A 16,326-nucleotide genomic window follows, 5' to 3' on the forward strand; every position below is an offset into this window, starting at 1 on the left:
AAAGAAAAGGGTTTAAAGCACCCCCATCAATAATCTATAATAATAAAAGCATAATATGCAAATTGACCGAATGGCCAACCAGCGGAACTACCATCTGGACGACCTACCAGACGACCTTCTGGACGAAGCCAGGCTGCGAGGGCGGCCAAGGCAGCCGGGCTGCACAGGCCTACTCTTGTGCATAGAGCCTCTAGAAACATAAAAGTCCAACCCCCTTTAATTTACTCAGAATCTGTCTGATTTAATCACTTCAACTCACTGCTGCTAGTGACCTAACTGGACCTTCCTTGCACCTTAATATGTATGGCTTTAATAAATTTAGAAAGTACTATAGGCTACTATTTTGGATGGTAAAATTTTATCATTCTATTAGGCAAGTTGTCTGAGGTAGGAGTTTAACAGAATTATTAGGTTTTCTCCCTTATCTCATGCAACAAATAGCTAGAGGGTTTTTTCCACTTTACAAGAAAATCAAGTCATTTCCTGGTTTAGAATATTTCAGTGGTGGTGTATTGCCTCAGGATAAAGTACCTTGGCTTACTAGACCTTTCATGTTCTTGGCTTTGCTCATCTCATCTTGATATCACACACACATACCACACATACACACCACACACACACCACACACCATATACTACACACCACACACCACGCACACACACCACATACCATGCACACACACCTCACACACACAACACACATCACATACCACACTAAAACCACACACCACACATACAATACACACCACACACCACACACACACACCATGCACACACACCATGCACACACACCACACACCACACACCACACTCACACCACATACCATACACACACACACACACACATACCACACCACACACACACCACATACCATATACCACACTAAAACCACACACCACACATACAATACACACTACACACCACGCACACACACCACACACACACCACGCACACACACACGCACACACACACACACACACACACACACACACCACTAGGTGCCAGTGTACTCTTCAGCCAGTTTGTCTGACACGCCCTGCAATTTCAGTTCCAAGCTTTCAAACTTGCTGTTCCTTCTGCCAAGAACACTTCTCCCTCCCTCTCCCTCTCGGCTTCTCCCCTCCCCACCTTCTAAAATAACTTTCTTGAATCTATGAGTCTTAACTTATTCTTCACTTCCAATTTTTGTTTACATCAGGTGTGCCACCTTTGTGCTCTGAGAATGCTCTGCCCCCCCTGCCCCCCAATGATGGCACATAGGTATAACTGGCTATACTGTAGTTTACCTATTTGTTAATAGCTTCTTAGGATCAGTCTGTTTAATTCACCACTGTATCCCCAGCTCCCAGCACCATGCATCCTAAATAAGAAATATTCAATACAAATTTTTTTTTGAAGAATGAGAAAACAAAGGAACAAAGGGCTACTGAGTGCTTTTAGCCAACCAGAATACTCAGATAAGACCCAGGTGCCTGTACTTATCGGTCTCTCATTCTTCTTGGCTGTAGCCACCAACTGGCACCGGCTTTTCTATGAGGGGAAGAGTCTCTCAGTAATGGAGCTCCTGTAACAGGACCCCGCCACGCTGTGGATGAGCACATCGGCAAACCCTCTGTCCTGCCATGGGGACGTGCTGCCTCACACATGGTCATTCATTGTAAGACGGCATATGTTGTTGCAGGACGAAGGTAACAAATAGACAATAGCTGTGACAATAAGACACCCAACACAGTACCCTTTACAGCTTCATTGTTTGATAGGTGTGCTGATAATTCTGATAAAACCCAGGGGACCTCTAGCAGCTCATCAGGATCTCTGCTGGCAGATCTTCTGTGGAGGTTGATGCCCCCACCACACTGGTTTCTTTCCTCTGACGCGTTCCCAGGGAGGGGTGTGAATAGGGGGCTCAGTAACTGTATTGGCAGCACTCTCCAGCTCTGCCAGGGACTTCACTGTCAGCTTCTGCCCTTTTCTGCCTCACCTCACCCCCCACCTCCCACCGATGCAAAATCATAAAGTGTTTTGGAAATGAAAAGTTGTTCTCATAGAAAAAGATTAGGGACCTTTGAGAACCAGAATTGGGTAAGTCTGGGATAGGGCAATTGAACTGCTCTATTGGAAATACAGTTGCTGAAGATTCTTTATCTGAACATTGTTCATATTTAGTTTAACCCAGTGGGTTAGAGCATCTGGCTAAAAGAACAATGATTAATGCTGTTTGCCGATTACTGTTACTGCTTTTCTATCTGGTATCAGGACATAGGCCTCTCACCACTGTAAGACCATTTTTTTTTTTTTTTTTTTTTTTTTTTTAGGAAAGCATGCTGGTTTTGAGGGAGATGTTTGGTCAGGGATAGAACATCAGTTTCCCAAATCTTGGATTCCATAGTTGTTTCTGCTGTGTGGCCTCAAATATGACACATGTCCATTTCAGGCCATTAATGTCTTTCTGTAAAATGATCTCTTTGTGTAATTATAGGGGAGTTTATGAGGAATGGAAGAGACTAGATAAAATTACTTACTTTAAAATAGATAAAACATTTTCTTGTAGTGTGTATAATTGAAACACATGTATATTTTGCCATCTCCTGGTACTAATATATGGTCACAGAAAGCTTATTAAATTGATCCTATTTCTGCCTTGACCGGTTTGGCTCAGTGGATAGAGCATCGGCCTGTGGACTGAAGGGTCCCAGGCCATTCTGGTCAAGGGCATGTACCTTGGATGAGGGCACATCCCCAGTAGGGAGTGTTCAGGAGGCAGCTGATTGATGTTTCTTTCTCATGGATGTTTCTAGCTCTATCCCTCTCCCTTCCTCTTTGTAAAAAATCAATAAAATATATTTTTAAAAATAAATAGAAAATAAATTGATCATATTTCTAATTCTGTATTAATCATAACAAGGTCACATTGAAATAATCTAGTGATTAGTCACCATAATAAAACTTCCATTAATTGAGTGCTTTTCACATGCCTGTAGCTGTGCTACATGCCCATTCTATCATCTCATTTAATCTTCATAACAACCCTGTGAGGTAAGTACTCTAATTCCTGTTTTCTCTCTATTAGAAATTGAGGCTCAGCAAGGTGAAGCCACTCGGCCAAGGACTCACTGTTAGTAATAGACACAGCCAAGATTCAAATTCTGGTTTGACTCCAAAGCCTGTGTATATATTCGTCACCCTTGCACTGTTCTAAGCATTGAGTTTAGCTGGAGAGAAATTTGTTAGTATCCTGATATATGGACATAATAATTTTGACTTCTGGAAATTTGCTACTGATAGCTACACAGGAATCCTTCTGCTTAAAAATGAAGTATTTTGCCCTAGCTGGTTTGGCTCAGTGGATAGAGCGTCAGCCTGCAGACTGAAGGATCCTGGGTTCAATTCCGGTCAAGGGCACATGCCCAGTAGGGGGCATGCAGGAGGCAGCCGATCAATGATTCTCTCTCATCATTGATGTTTCCCTATTCCACTCCCTTTCTCTCTGAAATCAATAAAAATATATTAAAATTTTTAATACTTAAAAGAAAAAAGGCATTTATATTATACTTTGTTTTCTAAGTTTTCTACTTATTTAAAAATGCTTACTCCTGCGATGGGTCAGTAGCTTTCCAACGTGGAGCACTAGTCACCTGGGAAGCTTGTAAACATGGGACTACCCAGGGCCCCATCCCAGACCCACTGAGTCACATTCCCTGTGGGTGGGGGCCAGGCATCTGATGTTTAATAAGCTTCCCAGGTGATTCTGACACACATAGAAATTTGAGCATCACTGAGGTATGTGAACAGTAGGAGGGTTATTTTTAGGAATGATAATTCTCAGGTTTGTAGATTTACTTAGGACCTCACAGGAAATTTGTGAGTGACTAAACTACAATGCATAAATTCCAAGCCATTATCCTATCTAAATGTATAGAATAATTCTCAATTGGCAACATCGGTGGTATGACCTCATGTAATAGAATTTATTATCTCCTTTTTTTTTCCTGTTGAAAGATTGCTTATTAATGATAATAGCTAGCACTCAGGTTTATATATGCTGAGTCTTTTTCATTTGGCATGTGAGAAATGATGATTGTATTTCCTGAAATCACTATTAATAAGATCTCAAGGAGTTTAAAACAACAACTGTTCGGACTCCAAATAAAGAATCACAAAATCCCAAGATTAAAGTCGTCATATACAGCCATATGTTACTTGAATTCTCCTTTATGGCATCTCCACCAAGTGGCTGAGTGGCCTATTTCTGCTAGATAGCTGGCACTTTCTGGCAACAGTCCATTCCGTCTTAGAAAGTTCTTCCCCTTACTAAGCTGAACTCTATTTTTCTAGAGCTTTTGGTCCTAGTTTTAACCCCTCATCAGAACTTCTTACTCAAATCTGTTAAAACCTTTGCTTAAGGAAGTAACCCCCTGATGGCTGTGTTCTGGAAGGTCTCAGGATGCCTCGTTGTTTGGTGTAAGCTGTGTGCTCCATGGCCAGGCCACCTGTCAGGCTATTGTCTGTATAGATGAACTTAGAATTGCAGGCTTAGATGAAATTCATGATTCATTTTTAAAACGTTTTTTAGTAATTCTATATGGAGATATTTATTTGGGGTACTTAAATATAGAGTACAAAAGGCCAAAGAAATGGATGTGATCTTACACTTTGTCAAAGCATTCTAAGTGTTCCATTTTACATTCATTTCATTAGCATAGTGTTGGATGTAGCAACCGGATTAAGAATTTTGCACATCGCTTTCTAAGTTGTTCAGAACCTTCTAAAAACCTGATGGTTATCAATAGGTCTCTTCTAAGTGAGAAATATAATGTATCTCGGCGTCCTTTGATTCATTTGCTTTTTTGAGGCTCAAAAGGAAAAGAACATTTGTGTCCTCATTGCCAAAAGAAATTCTGGTTCTAATACTCTTTTTTCAAGGTATACATTTCCTTTTCACCATCCTTTCTCACAGACCAAAACTTGATCTGGCACCCAAGAGAAAAACAGCAAATGCATCAGTAACCAGTGGTCCAGTTGCCACCAATGTTAACTTTCAATGCTCTGGATGCAATGAGAGTCATATGCAACCTGACTAAGATAACAAGTCAGGTTATTTTTGGGAAGAGATCTTTTCTTTACTGTAGGTACTTTTGGATATAAGGTCCAAATTTTAGAGGATAAGCCAGGCAAATGTTACTACTACAACCATTCAGATAGGCTGGCCAGGATGAAAGAAACTTTAAGACACAAATTTCAGATGGAAATGACACTGAGTAGTAACATAAAAGAGACATTGCAGTTCAATTATAATTTATGGCAAAGGTCAGCTATGCATCCAAGAGCCAGTCTGTTCTCTGATATAATTTTTCTGGGGACAGAATGAAAGAAGAGCATTTTCCTCTATTCCCACTGATGCTTCCAGACTTTTGCCCTTCTATCATGGATCATCTTTCCTGAAATTATTGTGATCTCTTTTTGTCACTCTTAGCCTATTCAAGATATTTCTCCACCACCTCTTTAGCATCAGGTTCTACTTACACTCACTGCTGACATCTTCAACATTCACATTGAATCTTCAGATGTAAAACAAAGTACAAGCAAATTCCCAGGTCTAAGTCACTTGTATTTATTTTATAAGAGATGAATATGAAGTTATAGACATGTTCTGACAACTGAAAAACACTGTGGGAAATTCTCTATCTGCTTTAGTATTAGGGGATTGAATGACATTTGAACTACAATAATACGTGTCTTAAAGTCTGGTTTTTGGAAAATTATATTGATTTGTATCACTAAATTTCCTAGGGTTAACTCCCATATAAATTAACAGATAAAGTGCATTAACAGTGACTCAAAATTAAGAATAGGAATAGCAGCAACTGAAAATTATGACCAACTCACAGCACTGCTGGTGCAGTGTTTCGGACAGCCTTCTGTCTGAAAATTGTAGGAATTCTAACTATCTGCCTCTGCTCATTAACTGTGGGAGCGCAGCAGCCTGCCAAGTATTGTGTGGCTGCCAGTCCTCCTCTTGGAATTCTTAGTTAGAGTCTTCAGTAAACCAAGGCCAACTTATGTATTAGGCACAGTAGGCACAGTGCCTAGGACCCAGAATACTTTTAGGAGCCCTCAAATGTGTCTTAATTTCCTTTAAAATAAAAATAAGATAAATAAAATAATGAGTATATAATAATGAATCTGCCTGGGTTATATATGCCTTTATACCAATGTAGTCATAAAATAGAATTGTGTGTGTGTGTGTGTGTGTGTGTGTGTGTGTGTGTGTGTGTGTGTCTAGGAAGGGGTCTACAAGGGTATAAGTGCCTGGGGCCTCCTAAAATCATGTACGGCCCTGTGGTAAGCTCTAATACTCTGTTAATGTAGCTCATAAATACAAAAATTGAATGGTTCTTAATAATTCACAAAATATAGCATTTAGAGTTATATGAAATTCTATGGAACTGCTTGTGTGTGATCATAAGAACTAAAGAAAGAACTTGTATTTTAGTATCTGGACTTGGGGACCCTCATAGTCCACCTATAAGCAGAGGCCCATACTTTGATGATCATAGCTCTCCCCCACAGATCCCTGCTCAAAGTATGGTTCAAAGTGTAGTCCAAAGCAGCATACATGAATTTTTTAGAAATGCATACCCTTAAGAAGCTGCCCTGGCCGGTGTTCCTCGATGGTTAGATGTGTTGGCCTGTGCACCAGAGGGTCTCAGGTGCGATTCCCCAAAAAGGGCATGTACCTAGGTTGCAGGTTCCATCCTTGCGCACACAGGAGGCAACCAATCAATATGTCTCTCTCACATCAATGTTTCTTTCTCTCTCTCTTCCCCCCTTCCTTTCCACTCTCTAAAAAAATCAATGTAAAAATATCATCTGGTGAGGATTAACAAAAACAAAACAAAACAAACACTTAATCAGAATGTACGTTTTTACCAAAAATCCTCAAATGATATGTATACATGGGGAAATTGAGAAGCAATTTCAGTTTTAGAAGGATCTATACCTAGGGAGTACCCTGCATTCTAATAGAGAGGACTTCTTCTTTATAAGTGATGTGATTGAGAAAAAAAAATCCTTTATCAACAACTCTCCCCTAAAAAATGAGTAGTTCAGATCCCATAAGAAGCAGAGGAATCTTCTAACAAATGTGTAAAATGCGCTCATAAAAAGATAGTAAGAAAACTATAAATCTCTTAGAAGAAATTACAAGGAAAAGTTTTGTGACATTGGATTGGTAATGATATCTTGGCTCTGACACTGAAAGTACAGGCAACAAAAGAAAAAACAATCATTTTGGATAACATCAAAATGTAAAAGCTTTTGTTATCAAAGGGCACTATCAACAAAGTGAAAAGGCAACCCATACAATGGGAGAAAATATTTGCAAATTATATATGTAATAAGGAGTTAATATTCAGGATATATAAAGAACTCCTATAACTAAACAATAACCTCAAAACAACTTACAAAATGAGCAAAGGACTTGAATAGACATCTCTCCAAAGAAATTATGCAAATGACTAATAAGCACATAAAATAATGAGTATATAATAATGAATCTGCCTGGGTTATATATGCCTTTATACCAATGTAGTCATAAAATAGAATTGTGTGTGTGTGTGTGTGTGTGTGTGTGTGTGTGTGTGTGTGTGTGTGTGTGTGCATGGTGTGTGTGTGTGAATATCACTAGTTGTCTTAGTCCCTTTGGGCTGCTATAACAAAATAGTACAGGCCGGGTAGGCTTATAAACTGTGAGAATTTATTTCTGACAGATCTGGAAGTTGGCAAGTCCAAGATCAAGGTACTAGTATGGTTTTGCTCTGATGCAACCAGCTTCCGGTTCACAGATGGCCATCGCTGTCTTCGTATGGTGGGAAGGGCTAGTGATCTCTGTGGGCTCTCTTTAGTAAGAGCACTAATCCCATTTACAGTGGCTCTGTCCTCACAACCTAATCACCTCCTAAAGGCCCATCTCATAATACCATCGTTTTTAGGAGTCAGGATTTCAACATGTGAATATTGAGGGGACACAAACATTCAGTGCATAGCACTAGTCATTAGAGAAATACAAATCAAAATCATGAGATACTGCTTCTCACCCATTAAGATGGCTATTATAAAAACAAACAAACAGAAAATAATGTGTTGGTGAGGATGTAGAAACATCTGAACTTTTGTGCGTTGCTAGTAGGAATGGGAAATGGTGCTGCTGCTGTGGAAAGCAGTATGCTGATTGCTCAAAGAATTAAACATAGAATTACCATATATCCCACTTCTGGATATATACTCAGAAGAAGTGAAAGCAGAGATTCGAACAGCTATTTCTACACCCATGTTCATAGCAACACTATTCACAGCCAAAGATGGAAGCAACCCAAATGTTCGCCACCAATGAATGGATTTTAAAAAGTGGTATATACATACTGTGGAATATTATTCAGTCTTAAAAAGGAAGAAAATTGTGACACAAGCTACTACAACAGGGGTGAAATTTGAAGACATTATACTAAATGATCCAGTTAAAAAAGACACATACTGTATGATTCCATCTTTATGAGCTATCTAGAGTTGTCAAATTCATAGAAACTAAAAGTAGAAATGGTGGTTCCCAGGGGCTGGAGGCACGGGAACATGGGGAGTTGTTTAAGGGGTATAGAGTTTCAGTTTTGCAAGATGAAAAAGTTCTGGAGATTGGTTGCACGACAATGTCAATATACTTAACACTACGTAACCATACATCTAAAAATGGTTAAGAGGGAAATTTTATGTGTCTTTTACCAAAGTTTTTATAAAAGGACAGTAAGACTCAAATCAAGGCATGAAGAAGACCCGGCTTTTAGACTTATGCAGACGTAAAGAGAGTTAATGTTTTATAAAGGCTGGCATGTGAGGCAATTGACACAGGGATAGTGCAAGGAGGGTTAGGGATGCTTTGTGTGAAGCTGGAGTTCAACTACTATTGCACTTCTCAGATCCTGTGACTGGTCTTAGAGCCAATCCTTTAGCCTCAGTTCCTGTGGTGCATTGAACAACATTCCTATACTCTCATCATAGGTCTTGGAGAAGCTGGGTCCACCAGGCCAGAAGAGCCCAAAAGCACACAGGGTAGTTAGTGTTACATGACTCCTTCATTCCAACACATTGGTTTCTTATTCACTACTAGAGGCCCGGTGCATGAATTCGTGCACCAGGGGTCCCTAAGCCTGGCCTGCGGGATTGGGCTGAAACCAGCTCTCCAACATTCCCCGAGGGGTCCAGGATTGCGAGAGAGCGCAGGCCAGGCTGGTGCATGATCAGGGTGGGGAGGGATGTGAGAAGTTGGCCAGCCAGGGAGGGACCACAGGAGGGCTCCAGGGCGTGTCTGGCCCATCTTGCTCAGTCCCGATTGGCCGGACCCCAGCAGCAAGCTAACCTGCCAGTCGGAGTGTCTGCCCCCTGGTGATCAGTGCATGTCATAGTGAGTGGTTGAGCGGCCTTAGCAGATCATTAGCATATTACGCTTTGATTGGTTGAAGGGCCGACTGGACACTTAGCATATTAGGCTTTTATTATATAGGACAGTAATTAACAATACTTATATTTTACTGTTTACAAAGCACTTTTGCTATAATATCCTGGGATGTTTAGAATTTTGCCTCTTATTAAAGATGATGGTTTTCTCCTCATGTTTTTTTTTTTTTTTTTTTTTTTTTTTAAATTTCTTTATTGATTAAGGTGTCACATATTTGTCCTCATCCCCCCATTCCCATCCCACACCCCTCCCCATGGATGCCCCAACCCTCTGTTGAACTTAAGCATTGGTTAGGCTCATATGCATGCACACAAGACCTTTGGTTGATCTCTCCCCCCTCCCCCCACCCTCCCCTATCCTCCCTCTGAGGCCCGATAGTCCGATCGATGCCTCCTTGTTTCTGGTTCTGTTCTTGTTCATCAGTCTATGTTGTTCATCATTTCCCCTAGATGAGCGAAATCATGTGTCACTAGAGATATACTTATAAGAATTGAATGTGCGACGAGCAATAATAGTTATGCTGACAGGCAAATGAATCAGTCTGTAGTGAGTTTCTTTCTGGACCAACAGTTCTTTTGAGACCCAATATCAATGTCCACCAGTTCCCTATGAGTACATGTCGGCACTGACCCCTCAGCTCTGGATGGTGGACAAATGGTGGTAATGCAGGTCCGACTCCCTCTGGTTTGGTCTCGGCCGGACCCAGGGGCACTGATTCACCCGGATCCAGGGGCCCACGGCCTCACCCGGACCCGGGGCCGGGCTCACCCGGATCCAGGGGCCCACGGCCTCACCCGGACCCGGGGCCAGGCTCACCCGGATCCAGGGGCCCACGGCCCCACCCGGACCCGGGGCCAGGCCCACCCGGATCCAGGGGCCCGCGGTCCCCCCCGGACCCGGGGCCAGGCCCACCCGGATCCAGGGGCCCGCGGCCCCCCCCCCCGGACCCGGGGCCAGGCCCACCCGGATCCAGGGGCCCGCGGCCCCACCCGGACCCGGGGCCAGGCCCACCCGGATCCGGGGGCCCGCGGCCTCACCCGGACCCGGGACCCAGGCTCACCCGGATCCAGGGGCCCGCGGCCTCACCCGGACCCGGGACCCAGGCTCACCCGGATCCGGGGGCCCGCGGCCTCACCCGGACCCGGGGCCAGGCTCACCCGGATCCGGGGGCCCGCGGCCTCACCCGGACCCGGGGCCAGGCTCACCCGGATCCGGGGGCCCGCGGCCTCACCCGGACCCGGGGCCAGGCTCACCCGGATCCGGGGGCCCGCGGCCTCACCCGGACCCGGGGCCAGGCTTACCCGGATCCGGGGGCCCACGGCCCCCCCCGGACCCGGGGCCAGGCCCACCCGGATCCGGGGGCCCACGGCCCCACCCGGACCCGGGGCCAGGCCCACCCGGATCCGGGGGCCCGCGGCCTCACCTGGACCCGGGACCCAGGCTCACCCGGATCCGGGGGCCCACGGTCTCACCCGGACCCGGGGCCAGGCTCACCCGGATCCAGGGGCCCACGGCCTCACCCGGACCCGGGACCCAGGCTCACCCGGATCCAGGGGCCCACGGCCTCACCCGGACCCGGGACCCAGGCTCACCCAGATCCAGGGGCCCACGGCCTCACCCGGACCCGGGGCCAGGCTCACCCGGACCCGGGACCCAAGCTCACCCGGAGCCAGGGGCCCACGGCCTCACCCGGACCCGGGACCCAAGCTCACCCGGATCCAGGGGCCCGCGGCCTCACCCGGACCCGGCGCCAGGCTCACCCGGATCCAGGGGCCCGCGGCCTCACCCGGACCCGGGGCCCAGGCTCACCCGGATCCAGGGGCCCGCGGCCTCACCCGGACCCGGGGCCCAGGCTCACCCGGATCCAGGGGCCCGCGGCCTCACCCGGACCCGGGGCCCAGGCTCACCCGGATCCAGGGGCCCGCGGCCTCACCCGGACCCGGGGCCCAGGCTCACCCGGATCCAGGGGCCCGCGGCCTCACCCGGACCCGGGGCCCAGGCTCACCCGGATCCAGGGGCCCGCGGCCTCACCCGGACCCGGGGCCCAGGCTCACCCGGATCCAGGGGCCCGCGGCCTCACCCGGACCCGGGGCCCAGGCTCACCCGGATCCAGGGGCCCGCGGCCTCACCCGGACCCGGGGCCCAGGCTCACCCGGATCCAGGGGCCCGCGGCCTCACCCGGACCCGGGGCCCAGGCTCACCCGGATCCAGGGGCCCGCGGCCTCACCCGGACCCGGGGCCCAGGCTCACCCGGATCCAGGGGCCCGCGGCCTCACCCGGACCCGGGACCCAGGCTCACCCGGATCCAGGGGCGCATGGCCTCGCCCGGACCCAGGGGCACGTGGCCTCACCCGGACCCGGTGCCCAGCCTCACCCTGACCCAGTTCCCAGCCTCACCCGGACCCAGGGGCACGCGGCTTCACCCGGATCCGGGACCCAGCGGAGTTTCGTCTTCTTGATCCCAATTCCTGTTGGTCAATTCCCTCTCAGCAATTCCTTCGGCCATTTTCTCAGAGTTCCAGGGGAGCCACCGCAGAACTCGTTGGGCGGCGGGCTCGGCAAAGCTCCGGTGTGCCCGGTGCGCGGCGGCGGGCTGGTCCGGGGTGGCTGCGTCGGCCCTTGGGTCTGCAGCGGTGGCCGGTCGCTGAGCGTGCGCACCTGGCCGCTTCCGGGGCGTTGAGATTCTTGAAGGACTCGGAGGTCAGCAAGCGCGTAGTCTCCCGCCCCATGTCTCCCAGGGGCTCGTCTGTCCGTGCTCGGCAGCGAGTGAAGCCTTCCCCTCAGCCGGAGACCGCTGGGGGAACTGCGCCGAGCACGTTCCAGGCCGCCATTGTGTCGCCTGAGCCGTAGTTTTTAAAGTGTGGTCTTTGGGTCACCGGCATCAGCTTCATCCCGCGTACCCCTCTCTTTTATTCTAGTTGTATAGCATCCGCTCAGTTAGCCCTCCGGTGGTTCTGGATGGTGTCCGCTCCGCTCTCCCGTTGTAGTCTCAAAACCGTTGTGGTAGGCAGCAATCAGGCTTCTGCCCTATGCCTCCATCTTGGTCCTTGTTTGTATAGTTAAGTCTTGATTGTTGTTGGTGTCACTGGGAGGAATTGTCCTCCAGGCCTATTGGCCGTGCGGACCCTCTGTGTCTATAAAGGAAGAGTTGCTGTGCGGGAGACACGCCTATGTGCCGGGTCTTGGTGCAGCAAGGCTTCGGTGCTCACTGCGTCTGCCTCTTGAATGTGTCCCTTATGGGAGTGGTCGAAATCTGATGTCATCTCACACCGACCACTAGATGCCTTCGTTTCTGGGTCTCCAATGGAGTGTAGGTCAGCTACTGCCTGTGGCCCCTCAGCAGGAATTACAGCATCCCTTATATTCGTGACCTGTTTCGGTGTCTTCCCCTTTTGGCTGCCTCCCTATCGCTCAGCTTCCCCAATCTCCCTAGGTGGTCGCTCTTGATACCCCCCTTTGTGGGCTGAGTGCAAAGTCTTGGTGTTAAGCCTTGATTGCTGTTGGTACACTGGGAGGATGTGACCTCCAGTCCAATTGGCTGTGAGGATCAGCTGTGTCTATGCCGGGAGACAGCCCCATTCAACTAGACTTGCAAAATTGTAAAAGCCTCTGTGTTCAGCTTGGATGGGGCGGAGTTACAGGGCGGAGCCTACCGCCTTGGCTTCCCGTCAGCCCCGCCCTATGAGGTTCCTGTGTCTCAGTGTCCCTCTGTACTCCCAGCAAACACCTCTGAGAGAAAAGCGCCCTGGAGTTTCGCGCGCTGCCAAACAGTCTAGTTTCTCCCCCAATGAATCTGGATTCCCAGATTCTCTCCCGGAACTGGGTTTCCGTGTAGTCAGAATTGGGGCTCACCTCAGTCTGGCGCTTTTGTCTCCTTCCCTCCAGGGCGACTCAGCGGCACAGTCAACAGCCCATCCTCCGCGCACAATCCTGTGTGCGCCTCCGGTGCTCTGCTCTTCGCCGCCTCTCTGCATCTCTGCCTTACAGCCCAGCTTTCCCCAGTATGAGCATGGCTTCCCCGGGTCTTTCCCGGAACTGGGGTTCAGTGCAGTTGGAACTGGGGGTTCAGCACAGTCCGGAGCTTTTGTCTCCTTCCCGCTAGGGCAATCCAGCGGCACAGGCAACAGACCCTCCTCTGCGCACATTCCCGTGCGCGGCTCCGGCGCAGCTCCTCTGTGTCTCTGTCCCACAGCCCAGACTCCCCCAGCATGAGCCCGGCTTTCCAGGGTTTCGCCGGGCACTGGGGTTCAGTGCAGTCGGAGCTGGGGTTCAGCACAATCTGGCGCTTTTATCTCCTTCCCACCAGAGAACGCCAGCCAGGCGGCCAGCCGCCCCTTCCTCTCCGGCTCCGGCTTCCCCGCACGCGCGCGGGCTTGTGTCTCCGCCCGTGTCTCCATACCTCAAGCTTTTATGGCTTCTCTGATTTTCCTTGTGGTTTTCTTTTTCCTTCTAATTGTGCGCATTTCAGTCAGCCAGCTTTCCTGTGATTCTGGATGATGTCCGTTTTGACTTTTAGTTGTGTTTTTGATATTGTTGTGCCCGGCTGTAGGTTAGGTGTTTAACCTATGCCGCCATCTTGGTTTCTCTCTCCTCATGTTTATAAGTGGATTGCATTTCTTCAGACTTCCCAAATTTGTTTTACTTGGGTTTTTCACAGAATTTGAAATTTAGAGTAAAGATTACTCTGAGAGAACTTAGAGTAAACTGAAGAAAGTGAAATCTTTCCACTGTAATTTAGTTTTTCAGGACATGAAGGCAAATGAGATGCTTCTTGTACTCCCTTTGAGAAGGGTGGATGCCACATCCCAGTTAAGAGACTTCCAGAGGGAACTTCAGAAAGCCAAACCAGGGATCCTAGTTGATGAAAGGCATTTTTAAATAGTAAGCGAATTGGCTCCAGTTTACTTGCATGAAAAAGATTAGCTAAGCTATTTTAAATAAATGAGGTTCAAAAACTCAAAAGGACAGCAGCCCTCACTGGTTTGGCTCAGTGGATACAGCGTTGGCCCATGGACTGAAGGGTCCTGGGTTTGATTCCGGTCAAGGGCACGTACCTTGGTTGCAGATTCCCCAGCCCTGGTTGGGTGCATGCAGGAGGCAACCAATCAATATGTTTCTCTCACATTGATGTTTCTCTCTGTCTCTCCCTCTCCCTTCCTCTCTCTCTAAAAATCAATGTAAAAATATCCTTGGGTGAGAGGATTAACAAAAAATAAAAACAAAAACTCAAAAGGACAAAAATCACAAGTAAAAAGCAGGGTGTTTGGGGATAAACACAGCTGAGGTTTCCCAGGTATTATAGGCATACCTCATTTTATTGGGCCTCATAGATGTTGCATTGTTTATAGAGATTACCACTAACTTTCTTACCTAATAATAGACAAACATGTAAATTGACCATACCTCCGCTACACCCACAGCCAATCAGAGTGAGTATGCAAATTAACCCAACAAAGATGGCAGGTTAATTTGCATATGCAGGCACGAGCGGCCGGGAGTGGCAGGACACCTGCTATGAGGGGGAGGGGGGTGGTGGAGGGAGCTACAGGAGTGGTGCTCTGGACAGAAGCAAGGAATTGCCGGCTCCCAGGCGGCCGGGGAGCGGGGACTTGTCGGCTCCTGGGCAGCTGGGAGTAAAGTCAGGGGAAGGAAGGCCTATTCTTGCATGAATATCGTGCAAGGGGCCTCTAGTATTATGATAATAGCTTTATTTTGGTGATCTGAAACTGAACCCATTATATCTCCAACGTATGCCTGTATTCTATTTAAAAAAAACACAAACTCATTGATTTAATATAAGAAGTAGCTAAGGGCATGATCCTCGTTACTTTGTAATGAGGATAACCAACTATCTCTTCTATGAGAACCAATGTAAGAACAGCTTGTAAAACACCGTGACACTGAAAGATGCTGACAAGCAGAATACTGAGATCAGGAAAAAGATCAAGGCCATAATCAAAGATGCCACTTCAAGTGATCATATAAACCTCTAAATAAGGATGGCACTTGTTTTTTGGCTGATTTAAATTTTAAAGAGTTCCAAGTAAATTCATATATATATATTAGAGGCTCAATGCACAAAATTTGTGCAAGAGTAGGCCTTCCTTCTGCTGATTGGTGGCCTGGGCCTCCCCTGCTGAGCGATCATGGGGCGATGGCCAGGCCCCTGACCAATCACATTGCACCCGCCTTGGCTGGCCTGGCGCCAGTGGTTGTCATAGCATGGTCCCGAATGGTTGTCCGGATGGTCATTCTGCTGTTCGGCCATTTGGTCGATTTGCATATTACGCTTTTATTACATAGGATACACACACACACACACACACACACACACACACACAATTAGCTTCTCTCTTTATTTTTAAAAATAGCTGTATATCTGTATAACTTATATTTATTTAAAAAAATTGCAAAATCAGAAAAACAAGAAAAAAACAAAATAAATATAGTAAAACCCAGAGTGAACCTCTGTTGGTATAACCCAACATTTATAAAAATTCTGTGTTGTGTTTTGAGTGTCTCTGTTCCTATCCTTGTTTGCCCCCTTGTGGCCATGATACGAAGAAGCCAAGAGCCAGGCAGCAAAAAAGGAAAGAAAAGCAAAGGGCCTGGATAATAAACAGGTCACCTCTCATTTTCATGATATTTTCCATAATTAAGATATATGGACCTCCTTGAAATCTATATGGGTCAGGGTCTTGGCCAGAATTACATGGTAGACTTGAAGGGGTGATTGTAAATTATCTTTTCATTAAACTTTCTTAGAAGTATGGGCAGTGGTAAGGGAAACAGAAGGGGATGTCCTACTGATACCTCCC

The sequence above is a fragment of the Cnephaeus nilssonii genome, assembly GCF_951640355.1.
Source record: "Cnephaeus nilssonii genome assembly, chromosome: 4".
In the NCBI taxonomy this organism is placed as follows: Eukaryota; Metazoa; Chordata; class Mammalia; order Chiroptera; family Vespertilionidae; genus Cnephaeus; species Cnephaeus nilssonii.